We start from the raw sequence: 10,278 nt of genomic DNA, 5'->3' as shown, positions 1-10,278 counted from the left end.
CACTACAATTAATAATGTCAATTGTAACATTTATTGTATCAATATCATATCAATTATAAATGTCACCAAAATATTTGGTAACACTTGTAAAAAGTGTCATAAATTAGCATGTCACAAATAAAAATGTGACATCTTCAACTATCGCAACAATGGTAATACCTAAAATCGTCACATAATCAATATTACCGTATAAAAGTATCATAATTACATTTGTCCATTTTGCAACAATTGCATCACTCCAAATATATCTATTTAATTGTATATTAAATAGTAAAGACTAATTTGCGACTTACAGTCTTAAAATTTAGCACTTTTGCGAACTACAGCCTTAATGTTTATTTCTTGTGAATTACAGCCACCAAAGTATTAAGTTTACAGGTTCAGGCCAAAAATACAGAACTCCGACCACTTAACCTAATTTCCGACCACCAAAATGGTTGAAATTCTGTGTTTTGGCCAAAATTTGCAAACACTGATATTTTGGTGGTTGTAATCCGCAAAAAATAAACATTACGACGATAATTAGTAAAAGTGCTAAAGTAATTCAAAATAATTGTGATTGTGTTACTTTTTATTGATACCATTTCATGATATCACAGTCATAAGTGTCACTTATTATTCTAAGACATTTTGATGAAGTGTCAAAAGTACTACATCACAATTGACTTTTTTGCAGTGGCTCATGGTGAGACGGTTTCATACAAAAATTTTTCTATAAATAATAAATAAATTTGTATGGTAATGGAAACCCCAATCAATCAATAATCAATAATAATAAAAATATAAAAATCAAAAAGGAAATATGAGTGGACTCTATAAAAATGGCACATACATGCCTCTTTTCCATCACATTAATCCTCAAAACCCAATTGAGTTCAACAATAATGGAGTCTATCCTACAATACCCACTTATGATAGGACTATTTATTTTTTACTTTATTCACATTCATTACAAAATCCATGCAAAAAACACCCACAAAATTACCATTAGGCCCTCTAAAACTACCCATAATAGGCAATCTCCACCTAGTCTCTTCCAAAAACACACCCACACCGTCGCCTAGCCGAATTGTCTAAGAAATATGGGCGAGTCATGATGATGCAACTCGGCCAAGTACCCACAATCGTGGTGTCGTCAGCCGAGATGGCGAAAGAGGTGATGAAGACTCATGATTCGGTGTTTTGCAACCGTCCGGAGTTGATGGTTGCTAAGGAAGTGTTTTATGATTGTAAGGATATTGGTTTGGCTCCTTATGGTGAGTATTGGAGACAAGTTAGGAAGATTTCTACTCTTGAGTTGTTTACTTTTGAAAAGAGTTGAATCTTTTAGGTTTATAAGAGAAGAAGAAACTAATAATTTGTTGAAGGTTACTTATAAGGAAGTTGGTTCGAGTGTTAATCTTAGTAACAAGTTCTTTGTCCTTGCTTGTGATCTAATGTGTAGGTATGTAACATTTACTCTATTTTTTCGACTACGAATGGGGTAGCTATTAATATTGGAGTATATAATATATTATCGAACCTTAATCATAAGGTTAAACTTTTAGTTGAGTTGGTTTCTTGACATGGTATCAGAGCCAATGTGATAAGGGGGTCACGAGTTCGAATATCAACCACCTTTTTAAAGCGAAATATTCAACCACCTTTTTAAAGCGAAATATTCAACCACCTTTTTAAAGCGAAATATTCAGTATGTTAGTTATGAGTAGGGTTTGTGCTAGACCCACATTTCTAGTCCTAAAAACTCTCATATGAGGGGGCGTGTTGGAGTATATGACATATTCTGTGATTTTAACCATTAGCTTAAGTTTTTAATTGAGTTGGTTTCTTGACTCTTCATTCACTGTATAAATTCTTGTTGAATTTGAGAAAGCTTCACTCTACCGACACGTTTTATATAAGTGTTATAACTCAACTAATATAAATTTAGCATATAAAATTTTTTTAAAATTTATCTTGTTGAAAGATTATCAGTTCACTCAATTCTTTAAGTTAGGGCTATAATACTTTTGTAAGAATTTGTTTTTACGTAAAATAATACTGGGAATATTGGCTCGGGTCAGTAATTTGTAAGCCTTGTTTCTTTCATTTATATGTGATTATTGTTTGATTTTCATTGTAGAAGAATTAGTTTCCCCACTTGAAATTATGGGTTTAGTTACTATGTAAATGTTTTATATAGAAATATTATTATCTAGGAACACGAGTGTAATTTTATTTTTACTTACTCCTTTTATTTCATTATGTTACATTATATAATTTAAATATATGAGAGTTTTTGAGTTATATGGTACAAAATTAAAGTTACGAAAGTCAATATAAAGAAAATCTAAAATAATTTACTTTTAGGGATTGGACATGTAATAGGGTTTGGCAATTAGTTTTTTTATTGGCTTTTTAGTTGGTCAAACAACAAAAAAAGTATTTAGTAGAAATATATATCATTTTTAAGAGCATGAACACAAATAAAAATTTCATCACTCTCTTTTCTTATTTCTCTATCCTCCACATCAACTAAATATACAAATGAAAAACGTTCTCTTAATAGCAAACAATACAATTAAATCTCATTATCTTTTCTCACTTATCCTAGTTAAAAAAACTAATTTTTTTTGTCTAAATAAAAATTACATAATAGATCTCTATTTGTAGAGAAAAATGTTTCTAGATTTTTGGTAAATTTCTTTTTTGAAAATAATATGTGAATTTTGTAAAATAATTAAAAGGATATATATGATGAAAAGAAAAAAAATGTCAACAAACCTGCATGACATGAACAAATTTTTCTCCCTATTAAGATTGCTCTAAGCTAATTAAAAAGTCAATTTTTTTTTTTTGATTTTGACCTATTACTCTAAATTTTCTCTAATAAACAGTCCATAATAGGTGACAATGAGGAGGATGCCCCCAGCTACATAATATCTCATCATGTCCTCTTCAAATTTCAACTACTTTTTGCTAAGCAATAGTACCCTCAAGTCTCACCCCATGAAATCTTTTTTAGTTTAATATTAATTTGGAGTTTAAGAATAATAATTAAAATAAATTAGTGAATAATATAGATAAGAGATATAAATTTATGGACATGATACATAAAAAACATTAAAATCATTCAAAAAATGCAAAGTAATTGAAACATTTACCTAAATAATGTGCAATTTCATAGAAATATAAGCAATTGTAAGAAATTACCAATATTGAATTACGATAATTATTAGTTAACATGGTAACTAAAAGATTATCAATGCACATTGTTATGATAAGGGTTTGTTAAGGAATCAACTCAATTCAAAGTTTAAGTTGATGGTCGAGGCTTCAGGATATATTATATACTGTAATACACTCCTTTACACGAGAGCCCTTTAGGCTAAAAGTGTGGATGCATCACATGACTTCTTATACCTGACGCTGAATATTCATTTTAAATGAGGGGTGATTAAGATTCAAACCCGTAACTTCTTATCAACCTGACTCTGATACCATGTTAAAGAACCAACTGAACCAAAAGCTTAAGGTGATACTTGAGGCTCTTGAATATATTATATACTTTAACAACTAACAAGGTTTGCTATAGATTCATTATTTCTCTCTTTATTTTTGCCACTAGAGGAGTGTCATTTTTTTTAAATAGCTATATTTTTCACTTTTATATGAAAACTTTTTGAAAAAGTATAGCTATTAAAAAATGAAAGATAATATTAAGGGGTGTTTGGTCCTTAGCTTTTTGATTGGCTTTTGGCTTTTAGTTTGTTGGTTGGTTAAACAGTCAAAAAAAGTGTTTAGTAAATGACTTTTAAAGGAGCTGAAAAGATGGCTTTTAAACCAAAATGAAAAAGTTGCCCCAACTAGCTTTTTAGTGGGTTTTTGGCTTGTTGACTCACTTTTTCTATAATAAACAGCCAACAACCAATATTCAAATTTACCAAACATCTCCACAAACAGCTAGGTTTTTCAACTAGCTCTAAAAGCCAACAAAAACAGCCAACATTTCCAGTTGGTCAAACAAACCAACTAAAAAAACCAACAGCCAATAGCCAAACACTAAATAACTTGATAGAAAAAGTATTAACAATTGGGTGTATACTACAGGGCAACTTTTGGTACAAAAGGAGAAGAGCAAGCAGCATTAAGAGCATTAACAGCAGGAGTAACACAAACTTGCACTGGTTTCTGCCCAGCAGATGTTTACTCTTCTATTAAATTGCTTCAGACACTTAGTAAAGGAAAGTTCTAGAAGTTTACTAAGGAATCTGATAGGATACTTGATCCTATTATAGCTGAGCACCAGTCTAAGAGAAACAAAGCAAACAAGAGGAAGATCTAATAGATGTTCTTCTGAAATATCACAAGGATACTGTGGATAATCCTGATGACTTTGCTCTAACAACTAGTAACATTAAGGGAGTTGTATTGGTAAGATTTTTACATTTTGTACATCATTACATCTACATATATGTTCTAAATGAATAAATATACACATATTTTGTGAATATTATTAGGCCTATAAACAGTTAAGCTAGTATAAATTGAAAAAAATACATTATCTAAGAGCATATAAATTTAGACCTTGATCATAGTTTATGTGAATTGAGTAGTACTAGGATGATGATCATGAATCATAATGATTGTTAGAGTATATAACATGGAGTATTATTCAAGGGTTGCGACCATCAACTTGAGCTTTTAGTTTAGTTGGTTTCTTAACATGGTATCAGAGCCCGTGTGATAAAAAGTCATAGTTTGAAATCTCAATCAGCCATCATTTAGAGTGGAATAATTAGTGTCAGGTGTAATGAGGGTATGTGCTGCATCCACACTTCTATCCGCAAGGGATTTTGTGTGAATGGGCATCTTAGAGTATACTCCCTCCGTCCAATTAAATTTGCAGCATTTGTCATTTTGATCCGTCCCACTTAATTTGTATCATTTATATTTTTAGATGATGGCCCACCACTTCCTTTTAATCCCATCCGTATATTTTAAATCTCTTTTAATTTCATCCACACAATTCATTTTCTCTCTTTATTTATTACTATTATCCACCTTTTTCTTAAAAAACAATATTTTCCTCTTTAATGCAGTCTATACATGACAGAGGGTGTATAAGAGCGGCAATCTCGATACATAATTAACATTTAATAATAATGTTTAATACAAAAAAATATTACGGAAGTCTCAAAATGCCGAATTGTTAGTAAGTTCATTTGGTTAATACTCATAACCGTACCATGCATCATAGCATCAACACTAATCAAGTTTATCACTGATCAACAAGCACATCAATATGACACCTGATATATGTAAGGGTCTGGTTAGGTGAGAACCATTGTCCTAAACCCTAATTGTGGTGGGAGTTATCACCCCTTCAATACAATATTTATACTCGAGATCTACAGGATAGATAGCGAACCCCTTGTCTTACATCGCATTTTACGTGCCGGCCAACACGGACGCCGGGATTTTACATGTCGGTCCATGGTTCGACATTACCTTACTATCAGGGTCATTCAATCAATACATTTCACACAAGTACATCACATTTTTATTACTCCAAGTTGACTTTGAATTTGAATTTGACCAACCTAAATGGTAACTTCGTTTATTTAATATAATTCTTAATCATAACGTTTAATTTACCTTTACGTCTTTATATGTTCATTGCTTAATTTTTTACACATTAAATTTTATTTATAACTTTATTTTAATAGGTCACTAAATTCACACTAATAACTTAATATTTTATTAATAGTATTCAAATTAATATTTTCCACAAGTAGCTACTAAAATCTATTTCTCTTGAAATAAGTTCCCAAAATCAAAATTTCCAACTTTAAAATAAATAAAACTTTATTCTCCTCACAAAATCAAACTTTAATATAAATTTTGGTCAAATAGTTAGAAGATAAAATATTAAATTGTACTAAATAGTAATTAAATGTCACAAAAATTATTTTTTATTTTTTTTAATTATGAAATCTCATATATTCAAGAAAATCACTTCAATATTTAATAACTTATAAAGCTTTCTCAAAGTTAACTTTTAAGATTTTATTTTAATATTATCACAGAATAGCTTGTAATAATATAAAAAAATAAATCAAACTCTTTTTCTTTTTAATATGATAATGGTCGAATGGCCTATGAGTATTTTGGAGCCCTTTTCACTAACAAAACAACTTCATTAAATTTGTTATAGTAAATTCAAGATTTAAATAATTAACATAACCACTAAAATAAAATAAAAACTTTACACAATAACTTAGAAATTTACTATAACTTTAAGGATAAACTTAAATCTCAGAATAAAGTATAATAACAATATTCTTAATATAATCATACTTAGTAAAATATGTTCTTAAAATAACTTACTACCTTATAAACTAGTTTGAAGGCTAACATAAACATATTAATACAAAATTCTAACATAAAACAAATTCTTAAACATAATAACATTTCTAATGTAACACATAACTCATAAACATACTAGCACTAGTTTATAACATAAATCATGCTTAATATCACTAGAATATAATTATGCACTCAACTTCCTAAACTTGTTCAAAGATTATTAAATTAACATACTAAAAATACTTTTAGCATATACATACTTAATATAATCTTGATCATAATTTCATTAAACTAACTTCCACTAAAATATATCAACATATTTCATACTTTGCATATTATAAAGTAAATATAATGTAAAATTCCACAAAAAGAGTAGGGTAAGAAGTTATACCATACTAACACCAAGGATCAGTATTAAGTACCAATTCGAAAAATAATAAGAAATAAGATCCTCCAAGATAAATAATAATGCTCCAAAGATAATTAATCCCAACTCCCAAAATAGTGATGATGATTTAAGCTAAATAAAGAGTGTTCTAAGCTCCATGTTCTTTAATTTCTTCAATTAATAAAGGTATTAATGTAGTAAGATTTTAATGAAGTGAAATATAAGAAAGAATGTTAGAAAAATTTGATGATGGTGGTGTAAGTGATCTAATGGCTAAGGGGGTATTTATAATGGGTATGGGCAACTTTGTAGATCATTAGATTGTATGAAAAAGAGTGTTAGGAGTATAGAAGAAGGTTAACTTGTGTAAGTGATTTAGAGTGTGTAAGTGAATGTGTAAGAGTTGGAGTGTGTAAGTGAATGTGTAAGAGTTTGGAGTGTAGAAGAAGGTTAGCTTGTGTAAGGAAATAGTGATAGCTTGTGTAAGTGATGAACATCATAGGTTACCATAGAAAGGATTTTTGGTTCATCAAAATTTTGTTCTAGTATGTACAAGTGAATATACTTTAAAATAATAGGTAAATTTGATCATTAAAATATGTAGTTTATTTAAAATTTTGCTCAAACTATACTTAATGTTAATAATAAAAATACGACTCATTTTTATGTATAAAATAATTATATCAAAATTATAAGGTTAAAATAATAAGTAGTAATGTTAGTTTAAGGAAGAAAGTTAAAAAGTAACGTTTTACAAAATCGTGAACATAATAATAAAATTTTACTTTTCGTACTATAAAATAATAAAATAATATTTTAGTGTTTATAAAAAGATTTTAAACAAAATACTATTTTAAAGTTTAATATTTGAAAGAAATTACAAAATCAGAAAAGATTTAGAAATTAAAGATGGTTTGAAATGGATAATCAAAGGATTAGAGATTTGAATTGAAAATTCAGAATAATTAATCGGAAGATTAAAATTAAGAATTTTGAGTCTGTTACAGAGGGAATATAACATATTCTAGGGCCGCAACTATCAGCTTAAGCTTTTGGTCGTTGAATTGGTTCTTTAACAATAATGATGAACTTATATGTAATTAACGGGAGCTTTTAGGCGGTGGAAGTGAGAATTCTTTAGCAACACTAGAACGGACAATGTTTGAATTGCTAAAGAACCCAAGAGTAATCGAGAAGGCACAAACTGAGGTACGACGAGCATACCAAAACAAGGGAGTAGTTGATGAGTCGAAGCTACACGAGCTTAAGTACTTAAAATTTTTTGTAAGAGAAGCCTTAAGACTCCATCCTCCCGTCCCAATGTTAGTCCCTAGAGAGTCTATGGAGAGATGCCAAATATTTTCATATGATATTCCTCCAAAAACTCGAGTTGTTATCAATGCGTGGGCAATTGCAAGAGATCTTGAATATTGGCTTGATCCTGATAGATTTAATCCCGAAAGATTTGATGAATGTTCAATTGATTCTAGAGGAAATAATTTCGAATTAATTCCATTTGGTGCTGGGAGAAGAAGGTGTCCTCGTATGACACTTGGAATTGGAATAGCTAATGTTGAGCTAACATTAGCCACATTGCTATACCATTTTGATTGGAAGTTTCCCAATGGAAGTCAGCCTGAAGACTTAGATATGGATGAGTCTTATGGTTTGACAATAAGAAGGAAAAACAATTTGTTTGCTATTCCCATTCCTTATAATTAGTTATATTTCCATTAACATATCATGATATTTGTAACTAAAATAAGGGCTTATATTGTAGTTAGTGGCAGGCATGTATTCTTGCTAATTTATAATTTCCCTACTCTATTGAGTTTGCACCTATTCTTCTAAAAATATGAACTGATAAAGTATTTTAGAATTGATGTGAACTTTCAAAATATCATAAATGAGTTAGACTATATAATAATTATCTTACAATTATTACATGAAAAAAAAAATTATGTCTTTTATATGGTGTGTTATGGTGCAAAAGATGTGCAAAGCCTTTACACAAATTGTAACAATCTAAAATATAAACCCCTATTAAAAAGGCACAAAAAATTTACATTGGTGGAAAACACATTTTACATTAAGAATTTTTTATAAGCTGCAACTTTAAATTTAAGACTTTTGCAAATTACAACCTTAAAATTTTATATTTTCAAATTATATCCATCAACTTACCATATGTACACCATCACCACTATAGCCAAGTTATCGAATTTCAGTGAATTTTTCCTAAAATACCCTTTGACCTGCTCTTAGTGCTCTTGCCTGTTTGGAAAAGTCAAAGGGTATTTTGAAAATAATTCACCAAAGCCAAATAATTTTGGTTGGGGTGTTCACTTTGGCATAAAGGTTGTAACATTGTACAAAAATAAAATTTTAAAACTGTAATTCTCTAAAACCTTAAACTTAAAAATTATAATTTGCAAGTGATTCTTCACAAATTAATATAAAAATAAAAAGATAAGAATGACTATTAGGAATAAATTTGAGGTTGTGCGCAACAAAAAATCTATATAATTTAAAATTGTGGTTCTCTCAATATGTCAAGTGTTTAAAACAATAAAAGAAAAGATATTTATATTAATGACGGCCTTTCGTGCCTCTATTTAATACGCCTTTTGTTTTTTTAGGTTTTTCTTATTTGTTATTTTGAGTTGTTTTATTTGTTATTTGTATAAAAAAAAAATTTTTAGTTATCACAAATGTGGGATAACATTAACCTTGTTCATTTTGATTTTAATATTTTAATTAATAGTGCTTATAATCTCCACTCTCCACGCATATATTGTACTAATTTTATTTCAACATTTTTATATTGCCTTCACATATTTCCCACTAATTTTATTAAAATATTTTTATAATAGTTGTGGTCATTGATTTCAGGTTTATCACCAAGTTTTGGTGTGGTTTTAAATATTTTTACTGTGTTTCTGATTATTGTTCAATACACTGTATTTCATTCAATAATGGTGAAGATAATATATACAAGAGACTTCAGGTAACTGCTCCTAATATTCCTAGTAACCACTCCACTACTCTCCACTAATAAAAAAAACTGTCCTATATGAATAACCGAATAACCATTACACAATCTAACACTCCCCCTCAAGTTGGGTCGTAGGGTCACCAACACCCAACTTGCATAAAACCTCTTCAAAGAACTGAGTTCCAACTGCCTTTGTAAGAACGTCTGCTAACTGATCCTTGGACTTGACATGCGGAAGCTTGATTACTTGGGCTTCTAATTTCTCCTTTATAAAATGCCTGTCTACTTCTACATGTTTGGTGCGATCATGTTGAACTGAATTTTCTGAAATATTGATAGCCGCTTGATTATCGCAGTATAGCTCGCAACTCCTTCTAGGAGGGAATCCTAGTTCAGTTAGTAACTTTCTCAGCCACAGGACTTCTGTGATTCCCTTTGCTACACCCCTAAACTCAGCTTCTGCACTAGACATGGCAACTACTTTTTGCTTCTTGCTCCTCCACGTGACTAGATTTCCTCCCACTAAAGTAAAGTAGCCTGATGTTGA

General features: G+C 29.7%; 1 pseudogene; it reads left to right on the top strand.

The window, feature by feature from the left end:
- Positions 1-871: 871 nt before the first annotated feature.
- LOC130815193 (desmethyl-deoxy-podophyllotoxin synthase-like) lies at positions 872-8,458 on the top strand (annotated as a pseudogene).
- The last annotated feature ends 1,820 nt before the right edge of the window (positions 8,459-10,278 follow it).

This window comes from Amaranthus tricolor, chromosome 6 (assembly GCF_026212465.1).
Source record: "Amaranthus tricolor cultivar Red isolate AtriRed21 chromosome 6, ASM2621246v1, whole genome shotgun sequence".
Taxonomy (NCBI): Eukaryota; Viridiplantae; Streptophyta; class Magnoliopsida; order Caryophyllales; family Amaranthaceae; genus Amaranthus; species Amaranthus tricolor.
This window is presented reverse-complemented; position numbering and strand designations above follow the sequence as displayed.